The following is a 15,391-nucleotide window of genomic DNA, read 5'->3' on the forward strand; positions in this document are numbered from 1 at the left end:
CTACTAAAAAGTGAAGACGCGCACAATGACTGGAAAGAAAGAGATATACTATATACTTATCTGCACATGGCCACGCAATATATGAACCCCTATATGGCATACGTGGTGGTCTACGTAGCTCTACGTAGAAGATAACGCGTTCCAGATTGACAGGTTCGCGTATTGCATGGGTGTACGCAGATAAATTTTCCTGCCTTCGTTGTACCGTTGTGCGCATCTTCAGTTGTTTAGTATAGGCGCTTATGGCGTCCGTGTTTGCGCGGCATGTCTCTTTTAAAAGGAATACGTACCAACTAGCTCAGTTCTGTGACGACATAGATGTGGTCGCTGAAATTTAGTGTTACCCGTTTACGGGCCACCATTCTCACCGTGCACAATTTACCACTTACGAATAGACCAGGTGACGGCGGATGCGGTGCTCATATGCAAAATTCGGTCTCTACCAACTTGAAATCAAAGTGCAGCAATTTCTGGGTCCTTCAACGCGGAGTATGAAAGCTTCTGAAGCTGCGAAGATCAGATGCAGAGCGCAAAGGTGAGCGCGCCTCACCAGCCGTGCTTAGTCTGTGACTGTCCGTGCCACGTGCGCAAGCTGCTGTCGGAGAATGACAGCTGCTATTCGGGGACCTTTTCAGGTCGGCATTATTGTCACTCCTCTTCAATGAAGTAGAGCTCACTTGCCTGGTTGCGCATGACGCCGCCATATGGCACCACCTGTTCATGTCACCGAAGCATGCGCTACTTGCGCTGTCGCGTTCGGGCAAATTGCTAACGATGAGTTTCGGACAAACAATAAGCTTTGATTTTTTTGTGGGAAGAATATAAAGTTTTCGTATGAAGAGTGACATCGCTGAAATTTAGTATTAGCCGTTTACGTGCCACCGCTCTCATGGTGCGCAGCTTACCATGTACAGAGAGATCCGGTCATGGTGAACGCGGTACACATGACGGAAAAGGTTTCAGTACTGTGAAGTTTGCGGATCTTTACTGCTCACCCGGAGTGGTACATATTACCAAACCTTCCGTGCAGTAAACCAGCACTGCCAGCTCAAACGCTCCATTGTCTACACCTCAAGTAAAAATGTGTAATTGGGAATCCAACTGGTTTCAGCTGGCATTAACTAGGGTCAACTGATTCCGCATGCTAGCCAGGTGGTTTCAGCTGGGAACAAAAGGGGAACAGTTGGTCCCAGTTGCAAGTGGTCCCAGTTAGTAGCTTACCCCAGTTACACCTCAACTGGCCGCCAACGGGTGCTATCACCAGTTGAACTGGAAGCAGCTGGTCCCAGTTGGAAACCATAATCAGTTAAATTGGAAGCAACCGAACCCAATTTTGTTCTAAGTGGAATCGCGACATGTTGATCTGGTTGTACGATCATTCAAAGTGAAACAAGAAAAATTTGAATACGAACACGAATGTATGCGACGTATAGAGAACCCACTGTATCGCTAGCCTCGTAGGACATAAGACGATGAGCAAATGAGTGTCTCATGATTTGTGAATCTATTATCGTTTCATCTTTTTTCATTTATCATCATCCTCTGTGTGTTCTTTTAACCACACTGACTCGATTAATATATTATCGTGCAATATTCCGATGCACAAGTGCGCGAGTCCATAGCGTTCAAACGTACGGTTGTTTTAGCTCAAGTAAATTAAACTGTATTCTGCTGTCGCGAATATTTTTTTACGTTTATCGTGGTAGCGAATACGCTGGTGAAGTGGTCCCGATTGACTTCAGGGTGCCGAGATATCTCGCAGGGAGGATGCCTGCTTGACAGCCCTGTGTGCTACGCAGGGTGATTACTTCAGAAAAACAAATAGAAATAACACTGTGACAAGCTTGTAGCTACCACGGCCGAGACTGCTGACATTCTACAATGCTGCCAAGCTGTAAAACAAACGTGCACCATACACCACCACTACAGTCTCTACCACGCTTCCTCTATACCTGCTCTACTTGCATGGCCGACAGCCGTCACTGCAGTTGCGTATCCAGTTTTACGCTCAATTAATGAATACATTAGTGAAGTATAATCATACACAGATATAAAATAGACCTGAACTAATTATTAAGCGTGAATTCTGCAACAGTTAACAGAATTGTGCACAGGCAGAAAATTGTAGAACACAGTGAGGAGCAGTTTTGTACAGCACATGTGGCGAGGCGTATCTACCCTGCTACATACGCGCTGCGCATTTGTGATGTTCTTGATGACGAACGTGGAGTCGTGGTGTGACACACAGATCTTATTGATTAGCATTCGACAGTTTCATATTTGGAAAACTTTATGACTTCAGGTGATTGTCGGACGAGTTTGTGCCTGTGAGAAGACTGATATAAGGATCCACCGAGTACGGATCGAATGCTGTGCTGCCTGCCTTGTGCACGATGCAGCCGTTTGATCGTAATTATTCACTTCTTCGAGTAAGAGAAAATATAGATATAATAGAGCGCATCAGACAAGGTTTCGAGCATGGCGGTGATGGCGGTGATTACAAGTCACCTTGTAAATAATGCTTTTGAAACAGCACTCTGATTACAAGTTGATGCGACAGCTATGCGGCCATTTGTTTTAGATTGTCATAAAAAGAGTGTCGCGCAATACTTGTCTTGAAGAACATGCTAAATGTCTACGAAGTATACTCTTGCAGACTTGTTGCCCAGTGGGAAGTACAGAAAGTATTTGCTTGGCAATCGAATATCCCCAAACCTGTTTGTCTCTATGAGCTTCTAATTTTCTTTTGTTTTGCGTGGAGATAAGCTAGGCAGTTTAAAAATTGAATTAGATGAAGACTTGATCTCTACGCACACTATTTAATTTATGTCAAGTCAGTTTTATAATAATTCTCGATGGAATGAGAATTTGGAACTGTACATGCCACGAGTTGTGTTAATGATTGCAGTTGAAGGCTGTAAATGATACTGAAGTATACCTGCACCTTTTGCCAATGAATACATAAACATTGAAGGTGCGCCCATTTATCCCCAAACACGTTGTTTACTGTATGGTAGAGGGATTTGTAGAAAAGTGCAATCGAATATGTTGAAGGGCACCATGAGCAGCACCATACTCATGAATGCTTCAAAAAACTATCTCACAATGGTATATTCATCGATTGAGAGATCTACCGAGAAACGCGCATTAAGAACCACCGTTTCTGCTTATAGGAGCATTATCCATAACCGCAACTAGTACTTGTGTTTTGATGCGTGCAAAATCAACTTTGCATAGGTCTGGGACACACTGCACGCTTTTCTGATTAAGAAGTCAATTCTAGTTGCATGTTGATGAAGTTTATTTTTTGGTGAAATTGCATGCGTGAATAGTCATTACAGTTTCACTGACAGCGTAAGTATTTCTTTCAGGTAGTAACGTACGCACGCGATTTATGAAATGGGCTAGCGTCTGCCACCCTTTCCAAGGAAGCACCCAAGATGATGCGCGGCCCGTGCACAATCTATACTGCATGTAATGTTTCAGTTTCAACGCCAAGCTTCAGCTTCATCAGCGGTATGCACCGCCATTGTCCACTTGCAACTGGAAACAAACGGGGCTACCTCAAGAGGTTTGTGGTCAAATTTCCAGTGAGCAACAGTTGCCAGTGGATCGCAATTGGGACCAGTTCAGGTTGTTTATGATTAAATTCCCAGAGAAGAGCAGTTGTCAACGGGTGCCGGTTGGAGCACACTGTCAACTGGTCCCCTCTGGAAATTTCCCCATAATCCACTTTTTTCAGTTGCAATCTTATCAGCTGGGACCAAGGGTAATTGTTGACTGTGAGCGCTTAGCTACTCTAATGCTTGGCGACTGTGTAATAACACAACTTGCTATCCACCGCATTTCGGCCCACATGCAAAACAAATGCACACGTCCAACAAACAATATCGCATCTGACGAGCAGAAGCCGTATGGGCAACTTGGTTTCATCACTTCCATCGCTTTCTCATAAATGGCGTCGCACACGTAATGTTGCCGATATTGGTGAGAAGCTTGGTGGGTGACTTGAGGAGATGAATACAATTTTGAAAATTCGTGTGTTTTTAGGCCTCTAGTCTGGCATAAATGACAGAGTTAATTTCCTCCTTCACCTGACTAAGGCTCATCCTTCGCGCTGCCACTGTGCACTCGAGTCATCGAGGGGACCCATTCCAAACCTGAAACATCTTCGCTCCTTAGCTAGTGTAGATGCTAGTCGAGGAGGAGGAAATTAACTGGCGCAGTCGACAGGATGTGGAGAGCCCGCAGCGAGGAAGGTGCTATAGTCCGGGAAGCTGACGAGACGCACGTCGCTTCGGGACCTTCTGTTGCGCTTCGAGAAGCAGCATTGACATTCGGTACGAGCCTGTCGGTCAACATTGGAGCGTGGAGTTGGGCAGTGCAAGAGCACTGCACGTCACTGAACGAGAGCAGTGCCAAAGGTCGTCGTTCAGCGACGGACTTACCGGAGAGGCGCAGCTGGGTGCTGCTTCAGGAGCAGAGCAGCGGGGCAGTCGATTTGACAGATGAGTCAGCGACAGGGGTGACCGGGCGGAGACCTGCTGCTGTTACGAAGCGCGCCTCCGACGACGTTACGAAGGGCGCCACGAATCGCACCGCTGCAACCACTGTTACGAATGACGGCGACGCCAACACGATCACGAAGGCGCCACTGCTTCGAACTCCGCCGGGAAGGTCACCAGCCGGTAGCGTAGGTTTCTCAGCGCGCGACTGCTTCTGCGAAGAGCTGATAGACGAGCGGACGAGACGACGGTGAGTTAACAAGGTTTTTGTACAGCAATGACATAGAGGCGTTACAAATTTGCACTGGGGCCGACAGCTTAGAGACTCGGACAGCCAAGCTCTGTCCACTGACACATAGGTCTCCTACTCGCGACGCGCCGCAGGGCTTTTTTTATATGCACCGGGATGATTCGTTGAGTAACCAAATGTCCAACCAGAAGCGCCGCTGGCCGTGAGGTCAGAATCGTCTAATGGGGTCGCCGCTGGGCCGCGTCATTCTCATCGAATCCGGAGCCGCTGCGCTGCATGTGGCTGCACCCAGGACAAGTGACGTCGCCACGCATTGCGTCAGACTCGCCAGACAGGAAGGCGCCGATTGCTTCGACGGGCTCACTGTGCGTGCGCAACAGAGAGGCACCGCCGCGTGATAACGCCGTTGAATTGTTCGCGTCAGACGGGCTCGCGTGCTGGCCTTGACCCAGATTGCCTTTTGCAGAAGCATGGACGTTCAGTGTGGACTCGCAGGCATAACACTGCATTGGAAGTGGTAGTCGCACATAGCGTTGGTGATGAGACGGACGCAGTTCTATATACTGTCAAGTTCAACGGGCGACGCATCACTGCAAGGTGAGGCCGGCTTTGTGCTCTCTCGGAGCCCCAATTTTTTTTCTTACTGAATGCACTTGCCTTCAGGCACACTCTGGGAGATGGCGGATTCAGAGAAAGATGTGATGGAAGGTGACAGTGTTAATGAATCGGATCGCACCCGCGAGTTGCAGCTCGAGATAGAAGTGGTAAAACTCAAGCTTGAGCTAGAGAAAGCGAAGTCATCGCTGCCTTGTCAGATGAGCCGGAAAACTGGTACCGGCATTCTAGTATCGCACGGTACGCGAAAGAGCTGAAAGCAGTCCTAGCATCCATGTCCACTAATGAGCCGATGATTCCAGCTTGGTTTAAGAATGTGGACGCTTTTTTTGCGGCATTGAACATTCCTGAGGAAATTCAGGGCACGATTCTGTTGCCATTCTTAACCGATAAGATGCGTACGTTCGTTGCCAATCAGGCAGATGCTGGTGTAATGCCGTAATTAGATATAAAGTCGAGGGTGCTAAGGGAGCTGAGGATGACTCCAACCGAGTACCATCGAATGTTTTTGGAAAACAAATGAGGAGCCGGTGAATCGTGGCTCCAAGTGAAAGCACGCCTGGAGACCGTGTTTACGTACTACCTTCAAAGTAGAGAGGTAATGTCGTTCGAAAGTCCTCAGGAATTACTCATAGCTGACAGGCTGAAGCAGCTAATGCCGACTGATGTCCGCTCATTGGTCATTCGGCAGGAAATAAAGGGCTGGTTGAAGCCCAAGCATATTGCCGAGTTAGCTGCCAATTTTGAAGACAGCCTCGACAGCAGCAGGCAGGAAGTTGCGCAATGGAGTTACCGTGGTACTGCGACAAGGAATCAAAGTTGCCGAGCGCAAGCCAAGCACTTTGCTAGGGCTAATTTCCGCCCTGATTCAGGAGCGTGTTTTCGCTGCGGAAAACGACGCCACTTTCTAAAAGATTGCGAGCTGTCATGTGAAACTGCCACTAATAAAGCCGAAGTTTTCTGCGTGGCTTCCCAGAATAAGCGATCATTTGAGAGCCGAGCTACATCGTCGCGACACCGTGCCGTCATAAAAAACTCACTCATGAGAGACCCGCGTCTTGACATTTTCGTGGAGGACAAACCCTGTTTCGCGCGAGTTGATTCAGGTGCGGATATAACGGTGATACGGGCGAATGAGGCTGAGATTTTGCGTGAGAGCAGTGGCACAATAAAACTAATTGACGCTTTTGGGCATGGTGTTACTGCACGTCTGTAGTACGTACCTCTGGCTCTTCCAACTTCGTCGGAAGCGCTGCTTAGCCTGTAAAATTGCGATGCGCAGTGACCAATCAGTTGAATACGAGTGTGTCGGTATTGCCCTGTCCCACTGATTATGAGTGTCTTCGTCATAACGGCAAAAGCCACTGCACGATATAAATGAGGGTAATAAGAGAGAGACCGGCTGTTCAAGACAGGGCATTACACCGGAGCAGTATTCCCCGACGAGGGAGCCAGATCATGTGCGTCGAGGTTCTAGCCTTAGCGCTAATGCCGTGCAGCGCACAGTGAAGAAACAGGACGGCCGAGCAAGGAAGCCGCCAACAATTAAGTCCGCTCCACTTGTAGAGTAGGCGCAGTTGAAAAGTTGCAATTCTGCTGTGGAACGTAATGTGGACAGCGGGCGTGTTGGTCCATTTTGTGAAAGTTATCGCGACGGGCAACAGGAACGTGATGACCCACTTGCCGATGTGCGGCGTCAGGTGAAAAAGGGGTCGCACGTCAGGGTAACTAATAGGGCGCTGTTGGACCGGTAGCAGTTATGCCAGTCAGTGGAACCAGCTAAAGCGTTAGCGCACGACGGCCTTTGCGGTGGTAACTTCTCAGAAAAGAAAAAGAGAAAGCGCGTTAAAAAGCGGCTAGCATTGGGGTTCGGCGGTGGATCGAGGGGACCCATCCCGAACCTCTAACATCTTCCCTCCTTGGCTAGTGTAGAAGCTAGTCGAGGAGGAGGAAATTAACTGACAGAAACGTGGAAACGCATATTCCAAACAAAATTCATTGATATCCAGTGACCGTGAAAAATTGCTGGAGTTGGGCTTCCAGAAGGCGACCACCAGACCACCGAATTGACGGATGGCTGGACGAACGGACGTGGGTTTGGATGAATGAATGAATGAATAGATCGAAGCAAAAAATTAGTGATCGAGTTGACTTCGGCTCTTCAAAACATTCTTCTTTGTACTGAACAGGGTTGAATATTAGATGACACTTAAATACGCGTAGGTCACACTGGTTGGCGTAGGTCACACTGGCTTATTGTCAATAAGCGTTCTGGCTCCGAGCACGTCGTCTCATAACGTTCTAAGTCATCGCGATGGTTATTTTTGGAGGTAAGTGATGGACCCTGCGCACACTGCAAAACGCTGTTTGGCGTGGGCGAAGTATTTTCGGGCAGTAGCCAACAGGAAAACAGGAAATGGAAGCAGTTAGTATTAGCCATAGCAATCCTGACCGTCGAAGTAATGTAGTAGCCCCATGGTGCTATTAACGTTTTATCTGTCATCATTGTCATGAAACAAGCAGTCAAATTTTTCGCGTGACTCACAAACACATTACTGTGGTCCTCAGAATTCGCATAAACAATGCAATAAAAAGTGGTCGTTGGTAAAATTTTTGTGTTTCATGGTGCCTTGGTACTCTTAAACTGTCGCAGCTTTGCCGCAGGGGCGAAGCAATGACCATGATAGCAACAAATTGGAAGGTCATGCTAAGAATGGCAAGCAGATCAAAACGTGGCCCACGTTTCTCACGCGCAAATAACAGACGGAAGGCACTCACAGGTACAGACGAATGCGAATAAGCATCTCAGTTGTTACTTCGCTGTGTCTGAAAAGCACGCTCTTTTCGCTAACGACAACTGTGCAACAATTGCAGTGATCTTTGTGCGCCCGGTAACTACAACAGAATCGTTACGGTGAAGGCCAAAGGCCATCCAAGATGTACGATCTTCCCCACCACTTGATAAGGGCGTGCAACTGAGCGCCCTTCTCCGCGGGGCTAAGTACGCGTGGGAGTTAAGAGCGCGCGCCGTCGCGTCGTGAGGATATGGCGACGCTCGCTCGTTGTGCCATCTTGCTGGTAATGCTCAAAACACAATAGCACCCCCCCCCTCCGAGATGCCCGTCACCGGCGGTAAATGACAGATAGTCAGGACAAATAGCTTGTCACTTGGCGTTCAGTGGCGTTTGGCACAACTGTGCCAAACGCCACTGTTGTGCACAAACCTATTTTTATATGTTCTTATTATGCGTTAATATCACAGCTCATGTACACTTACTCAGTTTATTTTGTTGTACGCTGTGGATAGCGCGTGCTGCGACAAAGGGCCTTCAGGCACTCTCAAGGTGTTTGCAACAGCTTACCTGAAGAATCTTCAACAAATTGTAAAATATTGTTTGAAATAAAGCTTTGATTGATTGATTGATTGATTTATTGATTGATTGAGAAATAGCTTGCCGTTTGAACGTTGAGGAATGTGGCTGATGGTTTAACACCTCGCATTCACGCTTTACAGGTCCCAAGTTTGATTCCGTGTGCCAGAGTCTTTTTCTGTATTTTTTTCTTTCTTTTTCATACACATAGATACGCACACATATACTGTGAGTGACGGTGACGCCGTTGGCGAAAACCAGCGGAGGGTGTCCTTATAATTGCTATCGCAATAAAAAAAGGATGGCAGATCCCACGTACAATAATCCCACGTTACGCGATCCATGTGGAAGAAAGGTGACTGTGGTGTAATTTTTTAATTGAGAGAAACGCTAGGAAATAGAAGTAAATGTACTCACAAGAAATGATACTACATATATTCACAAATATTGGCACACGCATTTGATTAGCAATCACATATGTTTTACATAGCCAGTTTTATACACTTAAGTAGTGACTCCAATAGCAACATACGTATTACCAACTCCAAAAAATGATAACATGATATCTAGTGCTTGTGCTTGCTAAGACGGTGGCACTGGCTAGTGCTACGTATGCTAACTTCAGTGGATGACGCTTAAGTATATAGTGAACTCAGGGGTGACTGCGGGGCTTCGTAGCAGCGGCGTCTTCAAAGCACTCGCGGGGCGGATAATGACCCTCCCTCCCTCTCTCTCTCTCTTGTTTCGCCGTGGAGTGCAGTCCATGTGTATACACCGGGGGAAGGGTTTCGAGAGAGTGGTTGATGATATGGGCTGTCCTCTGTGTGTGCCACGACTCGAGTAATAACCTTCTCCTCCAGTTCGATTCGCTTTCAAGGGTGGCCGTCGCTTCAAAATTTATCCGGTGATCCAACGTCTCAGCCTGTTCGGCGACTGCGCGTCGCTCTTTGTAGGGCTTTTGCACATCGCAACCAAGTCGGTTTCGAAACGTTGGTTTCTTCAAACTTTTGGTTGGAGTCTAAATCATCTCCCACTGTATGGCTCCATATTTACTATATTAGTACATAAAATAACCATCTGAATTTTTTTGGGATTCCTAGTGAACTGATTAGTTTTTGTTTTTTTTTTGCTGCTTCGAGTCTTTAGAAGTATTTTATTCTCCTATTCCAAGACACACACGTATTATTCTCTTGGAGTGGGTGCAAGGGCACAAAGCTAAACTCATAATGAATATGTGGAAGCACTCACACTAAAATCACATTATGGTCCTATAACTTCTATTTTGCCTGCGTATCTGTGGCGAGAATTTTAAATTTTGCCACGTCAGATAACATCACATAGTCTACTTTGTCAGAATTGGAGTTTACTCATCTATGCTATAGGGTGTTTGAAATCAGCGTGTATTTATTTCATGAAAACAAACCTCAATCAATCAATCAATCAATCAATCAAGGCTATTATTGAAAAAATTGATGGTGCTTTTCCAGAAGGGTCGAAATATCAGTTACCAAAATACGATGCCGAGTCCCCCCCCCCCCCCCCCCCCCTTCCTGAACTTTCGCCTACACAGGTCTGTTCTGGTGCATTCACCTGTATACCTCCATTGTAATGAGACATAATGCCTACATAATTTATTTCTGCATGGAGATTAAATACAAGCAAATAAAAAGACTTTTGGACGCACCGCCCCGAAGGATGGGATTTAATTTGCCACTTCCGGTGGTTCTTTGGTTTAGGGCTACTGCACTGGGTTTTACCCACGGGAGAGTTTGCGATGTCATACATCATTTACTTCGCGTGACAAACCGAATTGAATGGTAAGATTATCTCAATCGATCCTATTCCTCTACAACATTAGTATTTTTTTCTTTTTTCTTTTCGTGAATAAATCTAATTAAGTATTGAGAAAAAACCTATACTAAACACTTTGAGATCATACACAAATTAATTTATATACCAAAGCACCGCCCGCTTCATGGTTGATTTCCCATGGTGGTTTGCACGAGTTTAATAAGGGTCGACCAACCAAGCCTAAATTTACCGCCGGTTAGTTGACCGATCCCCCAAAGTGGGTAAGATCTATATCACAAGGGTCAAGCAAGCAAGCACGTGCGCACGAGCGCACGCTGCGGCCAGAAGAAGAATAGCGATCGCATCGACAGCATCGATGGAAAAGGGTTCCGCAGATAAACCCGAGTCGCCTATCCCTGGGACGTACTCACCAACCTCCCCTCCCCGCCAGCAGCGCGCTGGGTTGGCCGCTCCTCGTTGCGACCCCGTGGGCCAGACGTCGCCGATCGTGAAGGAAGTCGCCAGTCGAGACGGCGTGGAATCCACCAACCTTTTGACCAATGATGCCGCCATCACGGGAGGGGCCGTGCTAGGTATGAATGTTGAAAATTTTCCCATATATCTCTCTGTTGTGGAGATCAAGCGCAATCGTCTTTTAATGCAGGTTGCCAGGCGAGAAATAGGTGCGTGAGCTTTTTAACGTTGTCCCCAAGCAGCAGGATTGCGTGATGGCAGAGAACTGACCTTTTAGCCTATCGCGAGTGTGTCTTCGAAATTCAAGAAAAACCGAGACCTTGACTGTTGTTTCTCGACTGCGTCTGCATGAATCTACTCGACGGGCTCATTACGGCTGTGCTTGCGGCTGCGTTAAGTCACACGTTGAAGACGCTGGGCGCTGCTGCGATGAGAACATTATGTAGACACCATCGTCCACCGATAGAAGACAGATTAACGCTTCGTATCACTGTCACTGTATTCATCTACTTTGTACCTGGCACCAACCGGAATTTTCGAGCATTAGCAGTTACACTTTGGAAAAAACTGCTGTAAATATATGGATTGGGCAGCGATTTCTCTATCAGACCTTGCGCAGGTATTTTGGCGTCCTATATGGCAAGCATTATAGTACGAGAAAAGAAAACAAAAAAACTTAACGCCAAGGTACCTTGAACTTTCGCAGATAGGTTAACCTGTGTACCTGGCAATGCATAATACCATGACAAAGTATATCATTACTATCATCATGCTTCTTCGAGTAAAATATAGGCCTTAAAAAGTGAACATACTTTCCTACTTTTGCTACTGACAAACCATACAATATTTTTATCCATGGGGCAAAGTATCAGGTGCATTTCCACCAGAAAAAATACAGATAAATATACCATGATTATATGGCGAAGTATTCATTGTATATATAGCAGAGCGCCTAACTGCCTCTAACATTCTGTCATGAAAAAAAAAGACGTATTTCAACCTAAATATACCGAATCGCGTTTACCGACCAATTCAGCCCCGCCGCGGTGGTCTAGTGGCGAAGGTGCTCGGATGCTGACCCGCAGGTTGCGGGATCCGATTCCGGTTGTGGTGGCTACATTTTTGATGGAGGCGAAAATGCTGTAGGCCCGTGTGCACAGATTGCATGTTAAAGAACCCCAGATCTTCGAAGTTTCTGGAGCCCTCTACTACAGTGTCTTCAATTATCATATGGCGGTTTTGGGATGTTAAGCCCCACATATGAATCATCTTTATATATATATATATATATATATATATATATATATATATATATATATATATATATATATATATATATATATATAGTAGAGTACCTAATTGCCCCTAACGATGTCATAAAATAACACCTATTTTAACATAAATATACTGAATCACATTTACCAATTCATTACGACGTTGCACTGTGGCCGAAAGAGATTAAGGCCGCATAGAAAAAGTACCTGAGATAATGAAATATAACTTAGAAAAAGGCAATCAAGCAATCAAGCGAATTGCACTAGCCTGCCAAATTTGTTAAGGTCTTGACATGATGATAAACAACGTTCTATTACTAGTGTTAGTATACTGTTGAGCTGAAAGATGCCATCCTCGCTTTGTCGATGAAAATAACTAATTAGTTGTTATAAAAAGAAATGTGTTTTCAGGAAGTGCAGCTGCTCCAGCTAAAACTTTTGATTTGAGGGGCTCATTGTTGGTTGTGAGCTTTCCACGTTGGCTTGCAGCCCCACTGCATACTGCATGGTCATGTGGTCGGTCAGTGATGAAGCAGATTCACTGGAGTTTTATTCAAGCGACATCAAACGTCGACCACAGTAACGAAGGTCGCGCAGTGTTGAAGCACGATGCGAGAAAAACAGAACATTCGGTGGCATTGAATTATATTGCGCAACACAGACAACCTTTTCATTCCCTCCCCAGAGTGTCACGCGACAAGTTGAGCTGTATAGCTATGTGAGTCCCAGAGGATTCTCTGGCAGCCACACACGGTAGCCCTGAGTGTTCGAACCAATTAAAGCGTGAGATTTACCAAAATTGTGCATCTACACGAGGTGTTGCAAACGCACCTCCGCGCATATATTGGAAGCACGCACATTTTCAACTGGTTGGTGGCCCTTTGTATTCAAGATAAGTCGATTTTGCGAAAGCACTCTTGACATGGAGCGCTGACAAGTGATATCTTATAGAGATGACCACATGGTCTCCTGACTGTACTACTGGGTTTGCGCTGGACGACTAAATTCGTCTTGCACAAGCTTCAAGTCAATGTTTTGGAGCAGTATATCTCATCTTCAGTACTGTAACAGCTTCTCTACCTGAATTAACGTCATGGCATGTGTACTGTGCAGGCGTATACTTTTCTCTTTAGACCGAAACGATGGTGATAAAACAGTAGGGCGCTATTCACTGAACGCAACGCAAGATCACGCGCCTAGCATAACGGCGCAGCCTCTTATTAACCTGGCTGCTCGACGCAGAGATCTAGCTCTCTGTCTTCCGAAGGACAGCACTCTATCGCAGTTCAAATCGAGTTGAAGCATGTGTATCAATGAACAACAATCTTTGTTAAATGTGACTAAATCATACATATGCTTGTTTGTCCAAACAGCAAGCACCGAAACTGCGAAGGACGCTAGCAGCACTTTCTATGCGGACTCTTCATTGAGAGGCAGCAGACACCGGCGACATAAGCTCAAGTCACTCAGCAACAAGGCCAGTCGACACCGGGGCCGGAGCAAAGAACTGGTGAAGCTCGCTGAATCTGGAGAAGCACCGAACACGACGACAGCAGCCCCCAGCTTTGAATCTCCGCTCATCGAGCCTAAGTGTGCCTTTGTCCGCGTTGAGGCAATGAGGCTGGAAGAGTCGGACAACACCGCGAAAAAAGTGGCTACAGCTTCCCTACAAAGCGAATCATCCCATGTTGATGCGTACGCACATGCGACGCATCCCCAAACGCCCGAACAGAGCTCGCCTCTGAGCAGTCGAAACCCGAATCTCCTGAAGAAGCCGACTTCACCCACCTCCATCCTGAAAAAGCGGATCATTCCGGTACCCTTCCCTGCTTGGAACGCCGGAGTCACGCCGCAATTTGGGCAACCAGATGAAGGGAAACCAACTGCTGTCGACACGCACGCCAGTTCAGAGTGCGACAGTCTCATGACAGCGTCGACTGAGAGTAAGGAAGCGAGGACCTCGTGCACGCTCAGTCCAACGTCACCGGCTTTCGATCAACTGTCGTCGCCGTCTGACCAAGCGTCGTCGAAGCCCACTTCCATCGCGGTGCCTTCTGCCCACAGCGCCACCCGCAGCCCGACTCAAACCGTGGTCGCACCGAGAACCACTCCGGAACAGTATTCGCATGTCTTGGTGCCAGGGCCGACGTCGTCACCAGATTCGCGAAGTGTCACATATCCACCCAAGTTACGCGCCTCACCCGCTGCCATTACCGAGGACAGAGCGGCGTCTTCAACGGCACCGTTTGGTCATGGGCAACCTGCCGATACTCTCGTATCGAAAGTGTCGAAAGTTAACAGCGCCACGGGTTCGCCGCAGTCCCTGCACTGGGAGATGACGCCTCCGGTGATCGGCAGCAATGCTCAGTCACCTAACGTGAGTACGCGAAACGCTTTCTCGCAGCTCTCTAGTCGCTTAGGGCTGTCATATCTGCGGATACTCGGTTAGTGAGCGAGGCAGAGGAAAGTGTTTTTTTCCACCGTGTGTTAACATTAAGAACAAGGTCCCACTGTCATTTCCTTCACATGATCGGTGCCGTGGTGGAACAGTAGGGTCGTACTTGTATAGAAGGGTGAACGGCTGCGTGTTATATGGACATGGTTTCCCGATATCATTCTCCGAACCAAAACGTAACGTCAGCGAAAAGTGTGAGAGAACATGAAGCGTGGACGACACCGAGACGAAGCACGGACCACGCGTTCAGTTCGCCTTTGCGGCGTTAACGCTTCAAAAACTCTGTGAAAAAACGCGAATATCACGTAACACACACGTCCGCCACCGTCTATGTACCCACTATTTTTGTGCTTGACATGTGTGGCACGACACTAAAATGACCCTTGCACAGAAATATTCTAAAGCTTCGTCAATTTCAAGAGAGTTTTATTTCATGTAACTCTCTCGAAATGTACGGTTAGTTCATGTTGACTGCATTTTCGGCGCAGAAAGGTGCTCTAAATGACCATTTTTTCTCAGAGTGTACCTCATTTGCTGATGCAGCAGCCCAGGTTTCATGCACGTAAGAAATTGAGAAGGCACTCACTTGTTACTGAAATCGAATTGCGCTTTGTGCTGTGGTCGCGGAAGCAAAGAGAGATAGGTAATTGTTTTAT

This window comes from Rhipicephalus microplus, chromosome 1 (assembly GCF_043290135.1).
Source record: "Rhipicephalus microplus isolate Deutch F79 chromosome 1, USDA_Rmic, whole genome shotgun sequence".
NCBI classification, from domain to species: Eukaryota; Metazoa; Arthropoda; class Arachnida; order Ixodida; family Ixodidae; genus Rhipicephalus; species Rhipicephalus microplus.